General features: G+C 38.8%; 1 protein-coding gene across 4 annotated transcripts in view; it reads right to left on the reverse strand.

Moving 5' to 3' along the window:
- The window catches only part of LOC126313415 (kanadaptin-like), a 148032-nt gene extending 129810 nt beyond the window's left edge, over window positions 1-18222 (reverse strand). For 2 of the 4 annotated variants that reach the window (XM_049992355.1, XM_049992356.1), the window contains exon 1: window positions 17589-18222. The gene's annotated coding sequence lies outside the window, so the exon portion shown is untranslated. The remainder of the gene's footprint in view (window positions 1-17588) is intronic. The other 2 variants (XM_049992357.1, XM_049992359.1) reach the window with 2 other exon arrangements.
- Between the last annotated feature and the right edge of the window lie 6305 nt (window positions 18223-24527).

Below are 24527 nucleotides of genomic sequence, written 5' to 3' on the forward strand. Positions count from 1 at the left end.
CAAACCAGTCTCTGGAATGAAGACCACCACCACAACAACAACAACAATACTAGCTTGTACCTTGTCCTCTGTTACCTTTTTTTGGTGTATCCTCATTTTTGATGCAGATCAATAGAGGTTGCCCCCTGATTTTATCATTTCTGACATGATCCCATCTTCACGAGGTGTGTTATTTTTTAGTTTATCACTGTTTCCACTTCTAGCATTGTTGGATTATGTGTCTCATAACTTTCAATTTCTCTTGTTTCTGTGTTCTCTTCCAGTTCCTGTGTACCTTTTGGAGCCTGATTTGACTTTTTTTTTGAACAGATCTTCAAAGTATTCTGCCCATCTCTGCAATATTTCTTGTTCATCTCTTATTATTTTGCTGTTTTTGTTTTTGCATGCATTTTTTTGGATTGAAAATTTTTTCTCATCTTTCCCTCAGCAGGATAGAATTTCTTCATTTCATTCTTCTCCTTTAATTATTCTATCTCTTTAACCTTTTGTTTTCAGCCATTCCATTTTCTTGCATATTCTTTGGTCATAGGGTCTTAATTCTTTGTATAACGGTATGACCTCACACTACTACCACCAATGTAACTTACCGTTCCACATTTTCGTAATGTGCAGGGATGAAGAATTGACCTCACAAGGTAATGCGGTGTTTGCTATAAGACACAAGCTGATGCGCCACACCATGTCATTTTCCACCTACCTGGCATATCTACTGAGTCCTTCCCCTATCCACCACCTGGGGACGTACCAGATGGGGATTGACACACACACACACACACACACACACACACACACACACACACACACACACACACACACACACACACACACCAATGTGGGGTTTGTCAATCCCCATCTGGTACGTACCCAGGTGATGGTCAGGGGAAGACTCAGTAGATATGCCAGGTAGGTGGAAAATGACACGGTGTGGCGCATCAGCTTGCGTCTTATAGCAAACACCACATTACCTTGTGAGGTCAATTCTTCATCCCTGCACATTACGAAAATGTGGAACAGTAAGTTACATTGGTGGTAGTGGTGCGAGGTCATACAGTTAAACAAAGAATTAAGGTCCAATGACCAAAGAATATTCAAGAAAAAGGAATGTATGAAAACAAAAGTTTAAAGAGATAGAAAAATTAAAGGAACAGAATGAAACTAAACACACACACACACACACACACACACACACACACACACACACACACACCTTCTTCTTCTCCTCCTCCCCCTCCTCCTCAAGGCAAGTTGCCTGTTACGGTACCCATTTCTTGCAGCATGATCTTATATTTTTTTCTTCCAGAGCACTTATAATTTACATCCTTTGCTGGAAGTCTTTCTCCACCCATCCTGTCTATATCCTCCTTCCATTTTCTCCTATTTTCTTTTATTTTCTGATTTCAGTTACACATTCCTAAATGTTTCCTTGTATCTTCATTTCTTTTCTGATCTTCTGTTGCATAGCCTTCCAGTCTTTTCAGAAATATCATTGCTTGAGCCTGTATTCTACTTTCTTGGTGTCTTCTTGTTACCAGACTTGAAACCTGTGAGTAATGGTTGGTACTGCTATTGTTTTACAAAAATTTTCTTGGCTTTATTCAGCAAACGTGTTATGATGGTTCCACATATGGAACTAAATTTATTTAATTTTTGGTCCACATTATGGTTATATTTGTAGGTGACATTACATCCTAGATATTTAAAATGTTTTATCTGTGCCACAATTTTATTACTGAAGACTATTTTAGATTTTATTAGTGGTCTGCTCTAAAATGCCACTACCGACAATGTTAGGCTATGTGCTGTAACTTACAGACTTCCATTTGAAGCTCATCTTCATTCTGCGTAAGCAGAGTTAGATCATGTGCATGTAAAATTACATTTAGCCTAGTGTCATGATCTAAAAGAACTCCACTTAGGTTCAACATTTTCCATTTGCTGGTACTTCATCTATACATATACTGAAGACAGTTCTTCTTTGTTTGTGTTCATTGGCTTTGTTGTTATATTTACATTACCTATAATAATTTCGGTGTTTGTGTATAAACTCCTAATAGAATTAATAGAATTTATAAGGATGGATAACCTTGTGCAGCCATGATATTCCAAAGCTTTTCCCTATTCATTTTATCAAAAGCTTTCTCAAAATAATAATAATAAAAAAAAAGCAAGATGAATTTCTGTATTGCACTCTCGTCTTTCTTCTATAACTTGTTGCAGTGTAAAAACACTGTCAATAGTTCATCGTCCTTTTCTAAAACCTGACTGTTCTTCAGATATTAACTTTTCCATGATTTTTTAAGTCTTGCATTCAGGATTTTGGCATATAATTTAAAGGCTCTATCCAGGAGGGTTATACCTCAATGGTTACTACATTTATTTTTATCGCCCTTTTTAAAGATAGATATTACTTTGGCTCTCAGCCAGTTATCTGGTACCTTCTTATTTCCCAACATTGATGTGAAGAAGTCTTAGATGCAGGAATAACCATTCATATTTTCACAGTTCCATGTTAATACCATCTAAACCAATGGCTTTTGTATATTTTGTAGCTTTTATAGCTTCTTTCAGTTCTCTCATATCAATATTATCCAGGCCTTTTGGGTAATTTAGTTCAGGTAATATCTGAATTAGTGTGTCATCATACCACAATCTTCTATAATAAACTGTCCACTCATACTCTCCCACATTATTAACAGGTATATGATTGTTTTCTTGTCTGTTGAGTTACTTCATCACATTATAAGTAACAGTTTGTCTGCCATGTAAATCATGTTACACACTGCTAATAAAGCATTGTCATGATTATGCGTACAGTTTTCAAGTTATGCAATTCGCATTCTCTTCTGTTTCTATTCATTATACTTTTCATTACTGGGATTATTTATGTAGGTCTTGAAAGCATCTTATTTTCCTTCGGTTTTTTTCCTGTCTCTGGCATATAAATCATTACTCCTGTGCATTTCCTGTATTCCCTTTTCTTCCGCAGAACCTCATTAGCTATATTCAATATGGTTGTTATCAAATTTTTCCTTTTCTCTTCCAAGTCTTCTACCGTTTCAAAATTTGCTAATGTTTTTTGTAACAGCTTTTGGTGGAGATCTCTCTTACTCCTATCTTCAGGCAAACTATAAGAACTTGTTCTTCTTTTTTATCCTTAATTGTTTTCTTTTGTTTTCTCCATTTTGCGTAGACGTCAATTATTGACACCAACAAGAAGTGATCTGATCCAGTATCCAGTCCTTGATAAACTCTGATACCTCTAATGTGTCCAGGAAATCATTCATTTATCAATATCAATATTTATTATAAAAGTAAGTGTACAATAGGCATGCCACTAAAATTCAGAAATGAGACTCAGTACGATCAAAGGACTCATAATATGTGGTAGTACTTTACCCCCATCTACGAAGAAGGTTCCTGTTATCACTTGAAGGATAAGGCCTGGGACACTTCGCCCTACAGAAATTTCTAGAGCATTCCAGAACATTTGAGAGTATTCGAGAACATTCTAGAACACTAGAGAGCATTCCACAACATTCGAAAATGTTTTGGAATGTTCCACAATGATCCACAATATTCTGGAATGTTCGTGAATAATTTGGAACATTCCAGAATGTTGAGGAATGTTCTGGAACATTTTGTACCATTCAAAGCCTTTTTGGCGTGTTCTGAAATTCTCCACTGGTGGGGCTACCCAGGGTAGGAGTGTATAAAGCAAGACCAGTCGTGAGTTGGAACATCAGTTTCTTATCAGTGACAAAGGGAGGAACTGAAAAAGTAGTACAGTGGGTGCATAAAAACACACAGTGTGAGTAGTCAAAGTGATACAGCGACTGAACATAAATTGAAAGTAAAGTTTGTAAAGTGCACCTCATGTACTTGTTAGTAAAAAGTTGTTTTGATTTATATTTTTGACGAGAGGAGGAGATCTTGCCAGTTCTGAAGCAAAACAGCAAAAACAAAAAGAACAGCAAAAAATCTAAACAGACAAAGAGCACAATACATGTTTAACTTCCTAATGAACAACGGGCACCATGAGAAGCAGAGAAATCGATGAACAACAAAATGAACAGATTGAAGAATCAAGAATTGTGACACAATCTTATAATAAAAGACTGCAAACTCAAGCCAGCCACGAAAATGTGACACTACAAGAAATGTGAATGAGGACAAGTAAACAGTACAACCTAACAAATGAAGCATTGCAGTACAACCTGACAAAAGAATGAAACAGACACAAATACATCATAATCGGAAAAATGGAAAAAATCTGCCAATTCTGTTTTGCAAAAGAATTCAATTGAGAAACACCAGGATTCTGTGACATGAATGGAAAAATTTGATTACCACCGCATGAAGCATCAAGCATCTCCTTCGTAACTTTTATAATACATGACCGGGGAAACTCCAGAATTACAACACTTTCTTCAAAATATAAAAGCATACAATACCTGCTTTCAAATGACTTCTTTCAGTGTCACTTCAGTCAACACTAACTGGAATTAAATCGATTACGTTAATTTCTGCAAGTATATTTAACTAGAAACGGAGAGACATAAATTGATCAACAATGCACAAATGTCTGTGGATTGAGACAAGTAGTAGTCCAAGGTGTACAGGGGATCTAACACAAATACAATCAATTGATTCACACATTCAAATCAGCACTAGACTGTATGACTTAAGATGAATATAAAGCCACTGGAGCCAATAAAACATCACCTGGGGAACACTAACATTGATTTAATGCACCTCAGATAGATAAAGTTGCCATCATAATTGTGGACAATGAAAATACGAGCTGTGATATAATTGTACAATTAAGAAGAGAAGGACTATACATACAAACCGTTCATATAATGCCCTCCACCACCCATTAATATTTATGCACGAAGCAGGCAGATATAATTTTAATGTGAAACAAATCCAACCTGAAATAGGCTTCGAAACAAACAAAAAAGTCACTTCCAAGGAGTTCTATGCTTACCGTTTAATGATCAGAGACAATGAAACATACAATCACATTGTCAACATTTGCCATTTATTCCAACAATTACTGGTATATATGTATATAAAAAAAAGAAGCAGAACAGATGCTTTACATAAGACTGAATCAGAAGACACTACATACCGAGAATAAATCCACCTTCAAGACAGAATCATAAATGACTGAATCATTGACAACATTGGAACACTGGTAATCTTACCCTAATCATACATAGGAAGTCCGACACATGTGCTAATACACTCAAGATGCCATGACCTACATAAGAAAATATGGACAATGTGACTTTTACATAACATGTATAGGCAGCCCATCGTGGCCAGAAATCAAAGAACAACTACAAAACAGACAAGCCCCCATGCAGTGACACACCATAATAGCCAGAGTTTACTGACAAAAACAAGTAACATTCATTGAAGTCATCATAAAATACAAAATTTTGGAACCATTAGATGCTGGATGTACACAACTGAAAGGTAAAAACAAGGACTGCCTCACTCACACAATCTCATATGGCTACACGATGGAATCCATCCCACGTATTTCGACAAAATCATCCAAGCTGAGTTTCCCAATCCACAAGAAGATCCAAAACTGTACAATATAGTGAAAAACACGATTCACGGACTGAGCAAGCCACTAAACCCCAATTCATCACCTATGAGTGATGGAAAATGTACAAAAAAAATACCCAAAACCATATTTGACGAACACAAAAACCGGAGATGATGGCTATACCAAATACAGAAGATGATCATCCAAAAATGGTGCCTTCACAACAAAAATATTAATACAAGGCAGTGAACTGGAACTAGACAGTCAATTGGTAGCACCATATAACACATTACTTTGAAAAATGAGCCAAGCACATGTGAACACAGGATACTGCAATTCAGTGAAACCCATCAAATATGTCTGTAAGGAGGAGAACAAAGACAGTGACATGTCAGTAACTCAAACAGCCAAAGACAGTGAACAACAAAACAGAAACAACAAGATCTTCCAGTAGCACATGGAAAGATACATAAACACTAATGAAGGAGCATAGCGGCTCTTCAGTTTACCCATACACAAATGTGAACCAACTGTGCAACATCTAAAAGTATATTTGAAGAATAGACAGAGAGTTTACCTCACAAAAGACAGTACCAGAAAAATTGCTAGTGAACCACCTCAGAACACAACATTAACAGCCAAAAGGATCCATTTGCGGAAACTTTACTACGAGGGTTGGAACTTAAATAGTGGTAACTATTTATTTACAACTGATACAAAAGAGTTACATGTTTGCACCTGTTACTGCCCTTCAAAGTAGTCACCAGTATTGTGTAGAACCTATTGCCGGTGATGTGGAAGGTGAAGTATACCGTTAGCAGAGCCTGTTCTGTTGAGGTGCAAATGGAGTGGTCTACTGCCTGTCGAATCCCTGGAACAGTTCTGAAGTGAATGCCACGAAGTGGTTCTTTCAACTTCAGAATTAAATCAAAGCCACAAGGACTGAAGTCTGGGGAGTATGGTGGATGGTACAGTACTTCCCAGTCCCATCGACTGAACAGAGCAGCCACAGCTTGCGCTGTATGTGCCCGTGCATTGTTGTGCAAAATGATTAGTGGGTTGTGCAGAAAGTTTCACTGCTTCTTTCGCACAGCTGGTCGCAGATGATGCTACAAAAATGTGCATTGACGGTCTGCTGTGGAGGAACATAATGCATTAGGACAACACCATCACAGTCATACACGAAAATCACCATAACTTTCACCACACTGGGGCTCTGACGCACTTTCGTCATTCGCGCCGACCTATAAAGACGCCATTCATTGGATTGGTGTTTCAGTTTTGGCTCGTACAATGTGGCCCACATCTCAACCAGTGTTAGATATGGCATAAGAAAGCCTCTCCCCTCCATGCTCATAGCATTCCAAGTGCATCTGAACAGCAATGTAACACATCCACTTCTGCATTTCCGTCAAGTCATGTGGAACCCATTGTGATGAGATTTTTCACATGCCCAGGCATTCCTTCAGGATGTGAAGCACAGTCACATGCACTAATTTGGTTTCGTTGGCGTGCTCACAAATCGTACGGCGCCGATCACTGTCCAGTAACGTGGCAACAGCACGCACGTCTTCTTCAGATACGCTCGGACAACCTGCCCGATGCACATCTGCCACAGTTTGCAGACCTTCATTGAAGGCTTTACCCAACATGCCAGCCACTGTTCTGTACGGCAATGCCGATTCCCGGCACACCTCTTGAGGACCTTGATGACACTGTTGTGCTGTACGAACTCTGGCACATTTAATCTTGATCCAACTCTTGTTCCTGTTTAGAAAACATAGTGACACCCTTACATTAGACTGCTTACACACAAGTGACTGTGTTTCCCTCGATTACCAAATCCGAAAAGCTCATCCTGAACCGTACGTCGAATTTAACAATGACATTTTCAATCAAACACTCATTTGCCTAGAAGATAAATGTTTAGCAATAAACAACCAGATCTTAGTAAAACTTGGGATGCATGCATCATGAAGATATGATATCGGTGTACCAAACTTTGAAATTACAAAGGAAAAAGGCTACAATGTCAATGAATTACTTAAATACATTGCTCACAACTATCCACTCCTCAATAACAATCCAAGGGAAATTTACAATGCTGTCCTGGATCAAATTGAAAACAACACTCATGGAATTGTTTATTTGGCACCAGGAAAACATTTCTAATCAATATATATCCGGCAGAAATACGTGCTAAACAACATATCGCACTCGCACTAGCATCATCCCGCGTTGCAGCTGAGGAGGATGAACTGTCCACCACTGCTGGATATAGCCGAAGAACAATTCCCGAACTGTAAAATCTCAAGAGCATTTGGACAGGATGAGCTGCTAAAGCAAGCTACAATAAAAGTATCTTCTGGGACGTATGCAGAATGGCATATAAAAAATCATTCAATGTCATGGACAGAACATTACAAGACTTGCAAGGAAACTCTGAAATGATGGTAGGAGCTCTACACATACTCTCATGAGATTTTTGACAAACACTTCCAGTTATTCCCAATTCGACACCAACATATGAGATCAATGCATGCTTTACAAAATCACATCTCTGGCCACACATACAAGTACTGCAACTAACAAAAAATATGAGAGCTGAACAATTGAAATATGGAACAGCAGCACATTTTGTTCAACATCTTTTACTAACAGACAAAGGCACAAATCCTACTGACCAGACGACTGGTCTCAATGCGTGCAACAATGATTTTTGCAACATAAACACTGCTTAAAATGAACACATCAACCATACTGAGCCAAACATTTTTCACAACTATATCAATATGCACTGATCTGGACTGGCTATTTGAATGGGCAATGTTGGCAACTAAAAATAATATTGCTGATATTTTCAACTTTAATATTCAAATGAAAATTCCAGTCAAAGAGAGAATATACAAATCGATCAGCACAATGGTAAACATTGCATAAAGTGTGAACTTCTCAACAGAATTGTTAATCTCTTTGTAAGTATATAATGCAACATATTATTATTATTATTATTATTATTATTATTATTATTATTATTATTATTATTATTATTTTCTTTCTTTTCTTTTCTCCCTCATTCTTTTCATATATAAGTGCTAGTGGGTGGACATACTGCGAGTTCCGTCAAGATAAAAAAAAAAGTGTATTCCAATTGTACATTAAAAGGTGTTATCAAGATAGCAAACTTTATTCGCACAATCACATTCTGTTTGTTATTCCATGTCGCACCGAGAATCCTGAAATCAAGAGGATCGAAGCAGACCAGAAGAATTCGCATGAGCAGAGGAGGGGCAATCTGGAACCAGTATTGTCACACCAATCTCCATGCACAATAGCAGTAACAAGAAAAGGATGTACGTAAATTTACGAATGTTAAATGCTGAATACATGTATTGAATATTGAAGGTCTGTTTATATTAGTGCCAGTTAAATTTAACTCAGGATATGTGTACCTTCCAATTTCATTCAAACATTCTTTCAAATTTTCCCTTTTAATTATTTAAGCAGCAAATTTTTATTCAGTTTTCCAACCCCTTCCGCCCCTATTCAAGTACCAGGAATGCTATTTCACTTCCTTTGACTTAAAACTGGATCTCCGATCATACTACTCAGAAATCTCAGCACACCAAAAGTATGTAATGGAACAAAAATGAATGTCAAACAGCTATCAAATAACCTCATTGAAGCTGAGCTTATGATTGGAAGTGTGCAAAGTCCTTTGTACTTTGCAACTATTTATCACCGGAATACCACTGATCTCTAATGAACTGCCATTCTAATTTAATGGACTGAAATTTCCAATCAAATTAGCCTACAGTTTCACAATGAACAAAGTGCAAGGACAAGCACTCAAATTTGCGACATCAACGTCAAAGACTCCTGCTTCTCTCACAGTCAACTATACATAGCTTGATCTTGAGTAGGAAATTTGAAAAATTTGTACATAACAATTTGTAGATAACAAAATGAAAAATGCTGTTTATAAACGAGTATTGTAAATACTTAGAATATGTTTTCAATAAAACTATTTTTTACCTCGCATACTTTGAAGTTTATCCTTTTATTCCAACTACCACACAATTTCATATCAACTCTCTGGGAAAAGCCATGTACCCCAGCTAGTTATTATATGATCTACAATAGATCTATATCCTCTTGCTGACCTGGTAAATTTGTGTGTCTTTCTTCCCAAAGAACCTATTTGTAATTTTTAAAATGATTAAAGGTAGCAAAATGTCCTGAGTGTTCTTCTGTTTTCATTACATACATTTTCTTGTAATGTGCCTACTATTTTTGGATTTGTCATTTTTCCTTCATCTGGGGCATAAGTTGGCATTATTCTTATTCCTCTTGGGCTTTTGCTTTTACGAGGGTAATCCCAAAAGTAAGGTCTCCTATTTTTCTATAAGTACGTACACCTGTTTTTTTTTTTTTCTAAAATGGTTTGCATCAGTTTACAGCTTGAACATTTAGCTATTTTTTGGCATAATCACCATTTCTGTCGATGCATTTTTGTAGACGCTGCGGCAGTTTTTGTATGCCCATGTCATACCAGCTCGCTGCCATGCTGTTCAGAAAGTTATGAACCTCTTCTTTCACCTGGTTGTCGGAGCTGAATCGCTTTCCAGCCAAATGTTCTTTTAACCTATGGAACAGGGTGCCAAGTCAGGACTATAGGGTAGGTTGGTGATTATGTTCCATTGAAACTGTTGCAGAAAGCAACAGTTTGCTGAGCGATGTGTGGGCGAGCGTTGTCATGGAGAATGTGTACGCCCTTGCTCAACATTCCTCTTCTCCAGTTCTGAATTGTCCGTTTGAGTTTTTTCAGTCTCACAATACCTGTCAGCGTTAATTGTGGTCCCAGTGATTCAGCTCCGAGGACAAGGTGAAAAAAGAGGTTCAAAACTTTCTGAACAGCATGCCAGCAAGCTGGTATGACAGAGGCATACAAAAACTGCGACAGCATCTACAAAAATGCATCAACAGAAATGGTGATTGTGTCAAAAAATAGCTAAATGTTAAAGCTGTAAACTGATGCAAACCATTTTAGAAAAAAAACAGGTGTACATACCTATAGAAAAATAGGAAGCCTTACTTTTGGGATTACCCTCGTATTAGTTTTGAATTATTCATCCATGGAGTATTTGAAAAAAGACAGAACCAAAACTGCAATAAATTAAAATGTCACGCTCGCTGCTAAAGTACTACCACATGAACAATGAGCAGTTAGTAAGCAATAAACTGTTTTCCTTTCATTAGTCTGTGAGGCTCTCAGTTGGAGAGGGTTTGGAATTTATGTTTTAAGTTTTTGGAAGTTGCTAAGTGCTCTCATTCTTAAATACTGAACAAATATAACACGAGTAGTTTGTGCATCATTACGTGCCTCGAGGCATATGCATACTGAGTCGCAGAAAGGCACAACAAAATGACTGCTATACATTAGAGGTTTTGGCCAAAGGCCTTCTCCTAAATTAGAAAATACACACACTTTCACAAAAGCTCAACTCTCCATCCACACACCTCACATCTTCTCTTTGATCTTGTGTTTTTATGTTGGTTTTGGCCAAACGCTCAAATGGGTAGCAGTCTTTTTGTTGTACCTGTCTGCTCCTCAATGTCTCCTCTATATGGCAAGTAGCACACTATCCTCGATATAATACTGTCATTATTTGATCCTGGACTTTCCACTGTTCAGTTTCTAACTTTGATACATGTATTATTGTCTTAAACCTTTAATATAAGATTATACCTCTTAATGCCAAGCTTATAACAGCATTTGAATTTTTTTTAATTCTGTCAATAAGTGTATGAAATACTGAAAACAAAATCTCTGTTGCTCCTCCAAACCATCAGTCAGACAACCTGCAACTGGGACCTGGTGACCATTTTAGCCACTTAGTAACATAAACAAGCCCTAAAATGTTACTCAACATGTGTTTACACAATGATAGATGGCTCTTTTATACTTTCAGTGCAAATTGAAAGATTTCAGAGTATGAGTCAAATATCTTGTAGCTCTAGTGTAGAAGTCTGCTGATTTCAATTTATGTTAGTAATGAGTTCCATTGAAATTTCACTCTCATGCTTTGGCATGTTAATCACCAATATTGAGTGAACCTAAACTGAGCCCATCTGAGAAAACCATCTGTCACTACAACTGTGGTGACAGGCCGGTACACGAACCCATACTTCCTGCTTATAATGAGCAGACACAGTAACTATCATGCAACCTAAGCACTTTTTCATAAGTTTGTATGGGTTTTTTTCAGAGGTGAAACTGTTAATGGCACTCTGGCACACTCAGTAACAGACTCTGCATCATGGTTCATGAACTGCAAGAAAGACTGAAATAGGAGAAAAAGAAAAGGGGATGGAGGGGGGGGGGGGGCGGATGGCAAGGCTCCTGACATTAAAAGGTGGCAATTATGAAAATAAATATGGTTTCATCCTTCTCCATCTACATCTACATCCATACTCTGAAAACCATGGTAAGGTGCACGACAGAGGATATATCCCACTGTACCAGTTATTAGGTCTTCTTCCCGTTCCATTCACATACGGAGAGGAGAAAGAATGATTGTTTGAATGCCTCTGTATGTGCAGTAATTATTCTAATCCTATCCTCACAATCCCTATGTGAGTGATGTGTAAGGGATTGTAGTATTCCTTAGCAGTGCATAAATGTATTAATGTCATTGCCTCTCCACATTTCTAATATACTGTTGTTGTTGTTGTTGTCTTTGTTGAGGTCTTCTTCAGAAGACTGGTTTGATACAAAAAACATGCTAGTCTATCCAGTGCATAACTACGGCTACCTACATCCATCTGAACCCTCTTACTGTATTCAAGCCCTGGTCTCCCTCTACAACCCCATGCCTCCACACTTCCTTTGTTCTCAAATTATTATTGCCTCAGAATGTGCCCTATCAACTGATCCCTTCTTTTAGTCAAGCTGTCCTAAAAATTTCTTTTTTCCCCAATTTGATTCTGTACCTCTCTGTCAGTTACTCGATTTATCCATTTAATATTCAACTCTCTTCTATAGCAACACATTTCGAAAGCATCTATTCTCTCCTTGTTGAAATACTTATCATCCTCATTTCACTTCTGTAAAAGGCTATGCCTCATACAAACACCATATGAAAAGACTTCCTACATTTAATAAATTTATATTTGACACTAAGAGGTTAAAATGTCAGTAAAACCAGCAAATTAGCTCAATGTTTTTCACCAGATGATCAACAGTTCATGTCGTGACCTCCACACTCTCCCAATCTCACTCCATGTGGTACTTTTGTCTGGTATTACATGAAAGATTAAGTGTTTATGCCAAAAGAAAAAAAAATGGGTTTTTCTATGTGTGCAAAGCTGTGTGATGAGACGTCAAATAATAAAGCTGCAGCAAATCTGTAAAATAGTTTCAATCATTTCTACCACCCTTAAGCTGTCGGCACACGGACCGTACATCCGAACATTGAGCGTTGAGCATACCGAGTTTCTGAAGTCATAGTGTGGAATAGCACGTTCGGGAGTCTTTCCGAACTTGCAGAGCAATATCTGGCATGCCAGATATTCTGGGCGTGCGTCTGAGCGTTGACCAATGAGATGGCACAATGCCACCTACGTCAAACGCACGCCGTCTCCCTTCAGTACAGAGTTGTGAGGCGCCATATTGACATTCATTTCAATCCTACATGTATATATGCCGTTTCTGAGCCCCAGAAAATTGAAAATCACTGGAAAACCTGTTGTTAACTGTGTGATTAGTTCTGATAAAATAGTGAGAAACATCATATTCATCGCATAAGAATTATTGTAACTTGCATATTATGAGAGTAGGCAATGACACACTGAAGCTCCACCCAAAACGCACTGTTCTTGGTACAATTTGTTATGATTAAATTTCAATTAGTAACATATCTACGATTAAGGTTTTCAATAAGGGGTAACATAATATGATTAGATACATGCAATCTGTTGTTGGCTTAGCATAATGAGTAGTGTCACTGTCCTATATTGAGATGTTTGTTGGGGCAGTGGTTCACGTCTAGACACTCTGAAGCATCCCCAACTCTCTTGTGGTTCCCTTTTAAGGTACTCCACGTCGACGTCTGCCCGTAGATACGTATCGTCAGTAGGTTTTCCGGCTTTACTTCCCAACGTGACAGCAACAACTCTCCGATGAGGTGCGGGCCTTGTGTTTTGCTATTACTCCAAGACTTGTAAATATCGCTTTTATTTAGTAATTTGCCCGGCCGAAACTCTCCCCTTTTATGATTAAGACAGCCTGTGCCATCTTTCGGAGGGAGTGGGGACGTCAAACAGTCACATAAGTTCATATTAAGCAGTCCGTAAAATACGTAAACATTCACTTCAGTTTGCGTGTTAGTTAATGCCTACGCTTTCCACTAGATGGTGCTGACTTACTGCTGAATAGCTTTGGTTCTGTAAAACCTTCACTGATTAGGACTAGGTAAATGAAATAAGTCCAAGACTCTCGTATTTCACCTTCACTCTATATCCAAGGATTAGGATGGTGATGGATGATGGTCTATTTAAAAGGTTCCTAGCCTGGAGGAATCTAAATAGTCCGCAAATGCTGATATGCACACGCTGTACGCCCAGATTCGCAACTAACGGCACACGACACTTTCAAAAGTCCACACATTAATATCTGAATACCGGTACTCTGTAATAGACCAAGATGCAACATCTGTCCCATACATTCTCCCACCACCACCTACTCCAGTCCAGTCACTTGCATCATCTATCCCACCAAAGGCAGGGCTACTTGTGAAATCAGTTACGGTATCTAGAAGTTAAGCTGAAACCACTGTGCCACATTCTAAGTGGACACGGCAACCGACATGCTGTCTGTCCACATAAATGGCTAGCAACAAACTGTGACCGAGAAACAACAGGACCATCCTGTTGCTGGGTACACTACCCTACATGATATTCTTCATTTCAATGACTGCTTCACAGCCCGTGCCATCTGGAACCTTCCCACAAACGGGGAACTCTTCCTGCAATATATCATATGTTCCCTTAACCCTCCCAGCCTCAACCTTCGATAGTCGTCGTCCTTACCCGTCGAGTCCCTTCCCTGTTCCCATTTCAGCACTACACAGTCCTCTGTTCCATCCTTTTCCGCTACCCATCTCTCTCTTCGTGACTGCACCTAGCTGTCCTGCCCTCTCTGCAGCATGCTCCCACAGCAGCACTTCAGTGTCCCCCAGCCCTACCCAGCTATCCCTCCCCTTCCCCACCCCGGCCTCCTCCTTACCCCCTTGCCTCTCTTGACATGCACTGCTGCTCGTAGTCCGGCTTCAAATCGAAGAGACTTTGGTCGTGTGTGTGTGTGTGTGTGTGTGTGTGTGTGTGTGTGTGTGTATTTTTCAGCAAAGGCCCAATTCTTTTAATTCATACAAGTTCCATTTCCTTAAGATCATATCTTTCAGAAAAATTTTCAGTTTTCAAATGCAGTTCAGTATCAATAAAGTATCGTGCAAGTGCATATTTTCCTTGGAAAGGTTTCATAGCTCAAAACCTGATTACTGAATCTGTCTTACTATTCCATAAATTTCTGAAACCTACAAATGTCTCCCGGTCTTCCACATACACAACGTTCTTTCACAATTTTAAAAACAAGTGTTAATAACAGTTTGATTTTGTTCAGTACCTATTGTACCATGTGGCTTTCCCCTTCTTTCATTTCCCCCAGTAATTCTTTTCCTTCTTGTCCAGTCCAATCAATAAATTTGCATCTCCTTACACACACACACACACACACACACACACACACACACACACACACACGTGATCACTGTGCTGCAAATAGTAGCTCACCTTCTCACTCATTATTATTCATACTCCTGTACTGACCTGACCAGAAGTACTGTTCTTCCTGCCACTTCACTTCACTTCTTACCAGTATATCTCAATTCAACATGTCCCTCTCATTTTGCATTCTCTAACTTACCTACCCAAGTAAGAGATCTGACATTCTACACTCTAACCCACAGAGTGCCAGTTTTGTTTCTCGTGATGACAACATCCTCTCGACTAGTCCCTGCCTGGAGATCAGAATATTTTATCCATGAGGGTGCCATTATCACTGAGCTATACAGTAGAGCTGCACACACTCAGAAAATATAATAGCTATTCGTATCTCCAGTGTAGAGAGGACACATTGACTAATGTTACAAGGCCAGATCAATGACCCATCCAAACTGTTGCCCCTTGATAGCAAAGTGTGGCAATTTCTGTAGGGTAGGCTGAGAATTATGAATTTTGAAAAAAGAAAACAGGATCTTAAAACAAAATCTTGTAAAATAGAAATACTGCAGAAGTGACTTCTGTAGGGTAGGCTGAGAATTATGAATTTCGAAAAAAGAAAACAGGATCTTAAAACAAAATCTTGTAAAATAGAAATACTGCAGAAGTGACTTAGTTACATATTTCTGCTAAGATTGAAACTACTAAAGAAATAGTTATAAATAAAGGCATAAAAATATTAAGCACCTCACATTAATAAAAATATAACACACAGTAACTCACCGTTACACTCTTTTATAAATTAGTTCTACCCTCTTATCTTTTTCTGGGCATACACATTGGAAACACAAGATAAGAACTTTTATTTATTGCTGTTATAGACTCCAGTGATTCTTTCAGCAGCTGTTGAGTCTTCACCTCTATCGACAAGGTGGTGATGGATTACTGTTCTACCTTTCCATACATATTGCTGCTGAAGGCAGCAGCAATATGGCAGAATTTGAAGCGATTTTGACAATATGGTATATCCACAGTGCAAGAATAAAATCTATGATAATATATTCTCCGTGACTACAGTACATTATTTCAGGTTTGATCCAACTTAAAGTGGTAAAAATTCACTTACATTCCCTTTTGTTCATGGAGATAAGAATTAGTTTGCATCATAAATGGTAAAAATCACCTTTGGAAATCGCTCATGAACTGAATTATACCAGCTTGTGACAGGCCAAAGTTATGAACATGATCCTATGTAGTATTATTTTTCAGGTGCTTCCATTATATTATAAGCATCTGTATTTATATGTTCTGATGAATACAACATATGGGTACCACTTTTAATTTTGTCATGTACTATGAGAGGAAATTACATTTGATATAACATTGCACAAGGACAACTGAGTGTTACCAGTTGTGTGTGTAACATGAGATGACAAGCTTCTAAGCGAGCCCCCATAAAACTGATATAGGAAGACAAAATTGCGACTTGGTGGCAGCAAGGTAAACATGGTGGTGCTGTGTCATGTATATACTAGGATAAGAAATTACATATGACGGCAAAATTAAAAGCCTGGCAGATTAAAACTGTGTGCCCGACCGAGACTTGAACTCGGGACCTTGGTCTTTCGCAGGCAAGTGCTCTACCAAAGCACGACTCACGCCCGGTCTCACAGCTTTACTTCTGCCAGTATCTCGTCTCCTACCTTCCAAACTTTACAGAAAGTTACGCAAAAGGCAAAGGTCACGAGTTCGAGTCTCGGTCAGGCACAAAGTTTTAATCTACCAGGAAGTTTCATATCAGCGCACACTCCACTGCAGAGTGAAAATCTCATTCTGGAAAATTAAAAGCGGTTAATAGTGTAGTTTGACATTTGCAAGTAAAAGTTAAACCTTTCTGTGTGTTTTCTCCTGCCTGCTTGATAAGGAGGTTTTTCATATATCTGTTTACTTTTATAGTCAAAACAATTGATTATTTCTGTTGTTATAAAAAATTTATGTAGTTTTTTATACCAATTCATCTATTTTAGATTTCTGAAGATTGAAACAATTCCAAAACGCGTTGTGTGTACTCTGAGATCAATAAAGTCATTCTTCACCTGCTGCATGACACTGATGCGACCCATTCAGCCAGCTTAATTACAGATCTATGCATATTTACAAGAGTGGTCACTAACCTGCTATGTTACTTTATGTCACATGTTTATTAATTATGTAAATATAAACAGAACATAAGAACTTCATTGTTACTTACTCCACTGTGCACAGGAACTGCCCAAACCCTTTCTCTTCCACATTGTACTCCAAGTCATATCCTTCTCTTTCAAACCATCCACGTAAGGTCTTCTTAGGATCATCAATATACAGATCTTCATTTGGTGCAGCAGCATAAGGGTTTTGAGAAAGATCTGTTTCTTCATCTGCATCCTCACCTACAAAAATTAAAAACAAACAAATTCATCCACAGTGCACTGTTCAACCCACAAAGACAGAGTGGCAAGAAGAGAACACTTGAAGACTTAATTTTAAAACTTTCTGGTAAAGACAATGTAGTCACACACGTGTGTTTCATTAGCTCTGACAAAATACATTTATCCAAAAGCTTAGCAAGCTTTCCACTCTTCTTCACTTTTATCCACTCTAGACCTCACCTATATGGTAAATGGTTTACCTTTATTTCTTCAAATGAAGGTAGGTGAAATGTGAAATTTTATCTCAATTCTGAAACAATATTGCATCCATTGGTAAGAAAGCCACTTAACTGGGTAAGGTGTTCCTTGTGTTTCCAAAACTGGAATAACTATTCAGCCATGGCCTTAATGTTGCAGGCACTCCAACAATAATTAGCAGGGAATGAAAAAACTCACTCATGAAGCATTTGATGAATTCCTTTTCTATCACTTTCGGCAGTAATGTATCATCATACAATGAAGTGCCAAAGAAATTGGAAGACCTGCCTAACATTGTGTAGGGTGTCTGCGAGCAAGCAGAATTATCACAACATGACGTGACATGGACTCGTCCAATGTGTGAAGTAGTGCAGGAGGGAACTGACACCATGAATCCTGCAGGGCTGTCCATAGATCTGTAAGAGTACAAGGGGGTGGAGATTTCTTCTGAACAGCACATTACAAGGCATTCCAGATATACTCAATAAGGTTCATGTCTGGGGAGTTAGGTGGCCAGCAGAAGTATTTAAACTCAGAAAATTGTTCCTGGAGCCACTCTGTAGCAATTCTGGACATGGAGGGTGTCACATTGTCCTGCTGGAATTATCCAAGTCTGTCAGACTGCACAATGGGTATGAATGGATGTAGGTGATCAGAGTGGATGCTTATGTACATGCCACCGAGTTATATCTAGATGTATCAGAGGTCCCATGTCACTCCAACTGCACATTCCCACACTATTACAAGGCCACCAGCATGAACCGTCTCCTGCTGACTTGCACGGTTCATTGATTCATGAGGTTGTATCCATACCCGTACACGTCCATCCGCTCAATACATTTGAAACAAGACTCGTCCAACCGGGAAACATGCTTCCAGTCATCAACTGTCCAAAGTCAGTGTTAACGGGCCCAGGTGAGCCATAAAGCTTCGTGTCGTACAGTCATCGAGGGTAAATGAGTGGACCTTCAACTCCGAAAGCCTATACTGATGATGTTTCATTGAATGGTTCGCACACTGACACTTGCTGATGGCCCAGCACTGAACTTGCAACCATTTGTGGAAGGGCTGCACTTCTGTCACACTGAACGATTCTCTTCAGTCGACAATGGTCCCATTCTTGCATGATCTTTTTCCGGCCACAGCAATGTCAGAGATTTGATGTTTCACTGGATTCCACATATTTACAGTACACTCATGAAATGATCGTACGAGGAAAATCCCCACTTCACTGCTACCTCAGAGATGCTGCGTCCCATTGCTTCTGTGCCATCTATAAAAGCATGTTCAAACTCACTTAAAATATTGGTAACCTGTCATTGTAGCAGCAGCAAACGATCTAACAACTGCGCCAGACACTTGTATTATATAAGCACTGCCGACAACAGTGCCATCTTCTGCCTGTTTACACATCTGTGTATTTGAATACGCATACCTATACCAGTTTCTTTGGTGCTTCAGTGTATAATGCCTCGCTGAGTATGTTTTCAACATTAACACTTTTCAAATGAGTTCAAGGAACCAGAACAATGTTAATGGTTTTGCTTATACTGCATGTAAAGAAGAGACTGTTGAACACACTGTTTGAAGGGTGTATACATATTTTGGAATGTGTTGCTGCTGATGTGGTAACACACCTACAGAAAGACAACACAGCTAAAGCAATGTTGAACATGATATGTCTGAAAGATGCACACAAGTAAAACGGGGGAGGGAACATGGATAGATGAAATACAGAACAGAAGCAAGTATAACAAAAGACTAATATTGAAATGCAGGTGTGGGTTTAATAATGAATACGAAAATAGGAGTGTGGGTAAGCTACTACAAACAGCATAGTGAACGCATTATTGTGGCCAAGATAGACACGAAGCCCATGTCTACTACAGCAGTACAAGTTTATTTGCCAACTAGCTCTGCAGATGATGAAGAAATTGATGAAATGTATGATGAGATAAAAGAAATTATTCAGGTACTGAAGGGAGACGAAAATTTAATAGTCATGGATGACTCGAATTCGAGAGTAGGAAATGGGAGAGAAGGAAACATAGTAGGTGAATATGGACTGGGGGTAAGAAATGAAAGAGGAAGCCGGCTGGTAGAATTTTCCACAGTGCATAACTTAATCATAGCTAACACTTGGTTCAAGAATCATAAAAGAAGGTCGTATACATGGAGGAATCCTGGAGATACTAAAAGGTATCAGATAGATTATATAATGGTAAGACAGAGATTTGGGAACCAGGTTTTAAATTGTAGCCGGCCAGTGTTGCCGAGCGGTTCTAGGCGCTTCAGTCGAGAACTGCACTGGTGCTACGGTCGCAGGTTCGAATCCTGCCTCGGGCATGAGTGTGTGTGATGTCCTTAGGTTAGTTAGGTTTAAGTAGTTCTAAGTCTAGGGGACTGATGACCTCAGATGTTAAGTCCCATAGTGCTCAGAGCCAATTGAACCATTTTTTTTATTATTGTAACAGGGTGTATACGTGGACAATGAAAAAATATTCCCGGATTTCCCGGTTAAAAATACACTTTCTCCCGGGTGAAAACAAGCGTTTTGTTATGTGACAGTATATTTTCCGTTATCAATCCTTTGAATGGTTATGGATTTATACATAAGGGTAGAATCTCCCGGCACTTTTGAAAACGAAACTCAGGAAAATACACACGTTTTGGCAATATCTTAGATGTGCAGCAACATGTACGCTGCGTATTTTCGTATTACGAAAGTATACATTGGAATTCTACCAAATACCGCATGTTACTTTCCGAATCATTGAAATCGAGATTGCGATGCGACATTGTAAGCCAGTCATAGGTCATGTCACGTGATCTCGCCAGCCGATGTCAGTGGATATTCAGAGCATAGGACACGTGATGTAGTCAACCAACAGCAACATCACTGTTGATTAGCACAAACACAAAACAGGGAAAGTTAATAGTTTAAATTAATATACATAGTGTTGTTAAAGAAGCTAAGCTTTCGCATATAATGTTGATCTTTTATTCGCGTGTTACAGCTTTCGCATATAATGTTGATCTTTTATTCGCGTGTTACACTTAGAATATACCACACGAATGTGCCAGAAAAATGTCTGATCTTAAGGGTTAGAAATTCTTCTAAATGGCTCGTCATCAAAGAGTCGATTTTTAAATGAGAGTCAAACGCTCTGTGATTTAATAAATTCGTGGTACATTCTCGCACATAATTCAACTAACGTAAAAGGATATTTACTTTGAAAGTAACTCTTTTCAAACAACCATTCGCAATATTTTCCCGCGACCTGTTAGAAATAGGTTCGTTTCAGCAGTTGCCAGAGAGCGCAAATCACAGGCGACACCGCGCTTGCCCAGCTATCATGACGTAGGAAGCCCGTATGTCACAAAACAAACAAGACATCAGAGGATACTCCAAGAGCATCGGAATTTCGTGAACCATACTAAAATGTGCACATTTAAAGTGCACATCTGTATGTCCAGATTCCCAATGAAGTAGACGTCGACCTGATATTAAGCTTTTCAGTGTGGTTTCCGGGATTTAAATTTTCTGTGAGCACCCGTACTGTATTGTATCATGTTTGTTTCTTTATTATGGCAAAATGCCATATGTGCTAGAAGATGAAAACGTGCACTTGAAATACAGCGAAAAGTTGAAAATAGCCAGTACCGTGGAATTAAACATTTCGTTTGAAATACATTGACTGCCTCTGCGGAAAAAGTTTATAAAAGTCAAATTTCTTTAGCAAACAGACAAAAATAACTTCATTGTTCCGCAAGGCGATTAACGCTTGGCTGTCAGAGAAGTGGAAATAAAATCAAATCTGAAACTAATGACATATTTTAGCCTTCCGTAATTATGTGAATGCATTTTCATTCACTTGATAGCACCTGTACACAGATATCCGTTTTGTTTTCATTTGACGTGAGAGTAAACGAGGGGTAAACACGGGTCACCTAGAAACTATCCACTATAACTCAGACTGCTCTGCGCATCTGCCCCGGATCTACGATATTTGCGAACCGAGTCAATACTGAAAAAAATCGAATTTTCTAAAATATGTTCATCTTGTAACGCATATCTTTCTGCAAAATCTGAAACATAACACATATGTGTTCGAGGACATGTTAAGACATGTTATTTGGTCTTAAGTGTGCCAAAGTGCAGTGCCACGCCTCTTTATAAAGCATTACAAGCAAAAAACTTTATGTTAGGAAATAGTTTCACATTTGATTCATACGAACCAGCTTCTCAAGCATGAAATCGAAAAGTAGTATTACGAAATTTTTATATAAATTTGGCATCGTCTTATTCTTCCATAATTTGTGTGACGTCCCCGTTTCATCTCCTTCCTCCTTCTAACAAACAATCTTGTCATCACCAATTCTGTAGCTATTCCTGCCATTGTCAAAATCTGTTCGCCCATTAACTTCACTAACCCTGACACAATCATAGGTTTAGTTACCCCGCGATTATTTTCCGATTAGGCGCTATTACGTGTTCGTACAACACGTTTTCCGCTTTACTTCCAAATAGAACTGAAGCGGCTGCTAGCCGGGGGCTATACAACTGGTCCTTTCTAGTATAGCGATCTGGCCACAAATTTTCTGTCAAAATTTCATTTTCTTGGATACACCGAGAAGTACGTCATCTTTCTCACCTGTTATTCCTGTCAGTCGTTTATTTCCATTCTGGTAGTCTGGACCTATAGATTTTGCTAGTAATTATAACAACGCTGATCATTCGCAAACCCAATAAACCACATAATCAGACAGCGATTGGCATTCATCCGTTCGGCTTGACTCCGCTCAGCTCGTATAGCCGCGTCCCCTTTTGTCTGAGGAAAGTTTATTTCCAGATGCGACGAGGATTCTCCTGACAGATACATCACGCATTCAAAAATCAACTTATGATTCATTCAGAAATCAACTTAAGATGTGTTCAAAAACTAATAGGGAAGCGTTTCAAAATTATTTGAATAATCGATGGACACACGTGCGCTGGATGCTAGTCGCTTTGTCAAAGAAGTTCTTTTCATCAAGAATATGAATTTGGCGCCCCCTTTTCCCGGTAGCATCTAGCTGCTTGCTGCGACTGCTTGCACAGCCAACGGCCACATTCCTATAGAAATCTCAAACGTGACTCAACTGCGCATGCGCACGAGCCCGCTCGATACTCTCAAACGCATCTAAAGTAAACAGTTGGGACTTCCTAAAGCCTTTGACATATTTTGCTGTTGGCAGACACACTCATGAGCACTGTGTGTCGTTGTTGTATATGGGTCATTTCCTTTGCAATTTAAGTTATTTTCGTTTATTTCTCTCGTTTGTTTTTTATTGTTGAAGTATTATTCTGCAGTAGTATACTTTGATCGAGCATCGGTTCTTACCAGTGAAAATTACAAAAATTTAACTGAAAACTAAAACAATGAAAAATTCCCGGAATTCCAAAAAAATCCCGGGTTTTTCCCGGTTTTCTCCCGGATGAAAAAATTCCCGGGTTTTTCCCGGATCTCGCGATTGTCCCGGGTCGTATACACCCTCTGTAAGACATTTCCAGGGACAGATGTGGACTCTGACCACAATCTATTGGTTATGAACTGTAGATTAAAACTGAAGAAACTGCAAAAAGGCGGGAATTTAAAGAGATGGGACCTGGATAAACTGACTAAACCAGATGTTGTACAGAGTTTAGGGAGAGCATAAGGGAACAATTGACAGGAATGGAGGAAAGAAATACAGTAGCAGAAGAATGGGTAGCCCTGAGGGATGAAGAAGTGAAGGCAGCAGAGGATCAAGTAGGTAAAAAGACGAGGGCTAGTAGAAATCCTTGGGCAACAGCAGAAATATTGTATTTCACTGATGAAAGGAGAAAATGTAAAAATGCAATAAATGAAGAAGGCAAAAAGAAATACAAACATCTCAAAAATGAGGTCGACAGGAAGTGCAAAATGGCTAAGCAGGGATGGCTAGATGACAAATGTAAGGATATAGAGTCTTATCTCACGAGGGGTAAGATAGATACTGCCTACAGTAAAATTAAAGAGACCTTTGGAGAAAAGAGAACCACTTGAATGAATATCAAGAGCTCAGATAGAAACCCAGTTCTAAGCAAAGAGGGGAAAGCAGAAATGTGGAAGGAGTATATAGAGGGTCTATACAAGGGTGACGTTCTTGAGGACAATATTATAGAAATGGAAGCGAATGCAGATGAAGATGAAATAGGAGATATCATGCTGCGTGAAGAGTTTGACAGAGCACAGAGACCTAAGTCGAAACAAGGTCCCAGGAATAGACAACATCCCATTAGAACTACTGATAGCCTTGGGAGAGGCAGGTCTAACAAAACGTTAGTGAGCAAGATGTACGAGACAGGCGAAATACCCTCAGAATTCAACAAGAATATAATAATTCCAATCCCAAAGAAAGCAGGTGTTGACAGATGTGAAAATTACTGAACTATCAGTTTAAAAGCACGGCTGCAAAATACTAACGCGAATTCTTTACAGACGAATGGAAAAACTGGTAGA

This window comes from Schistocerca gregaria, unplaced genomic scaffold, assembly GCF_023897955.1.
Source record: "Schistocerca gregaria isolate iqSchGreg1 unplaced genomic scaffold, iqSchGreg1.2 ptg000481l, whole genome shotgun sequence".
Lineage (NCBI taxonomy): Eukaryota > Metazoa > Arthropoda > Insecta > Orthoptera > Acrididae > Schistocerca > Schistocerca gregaria.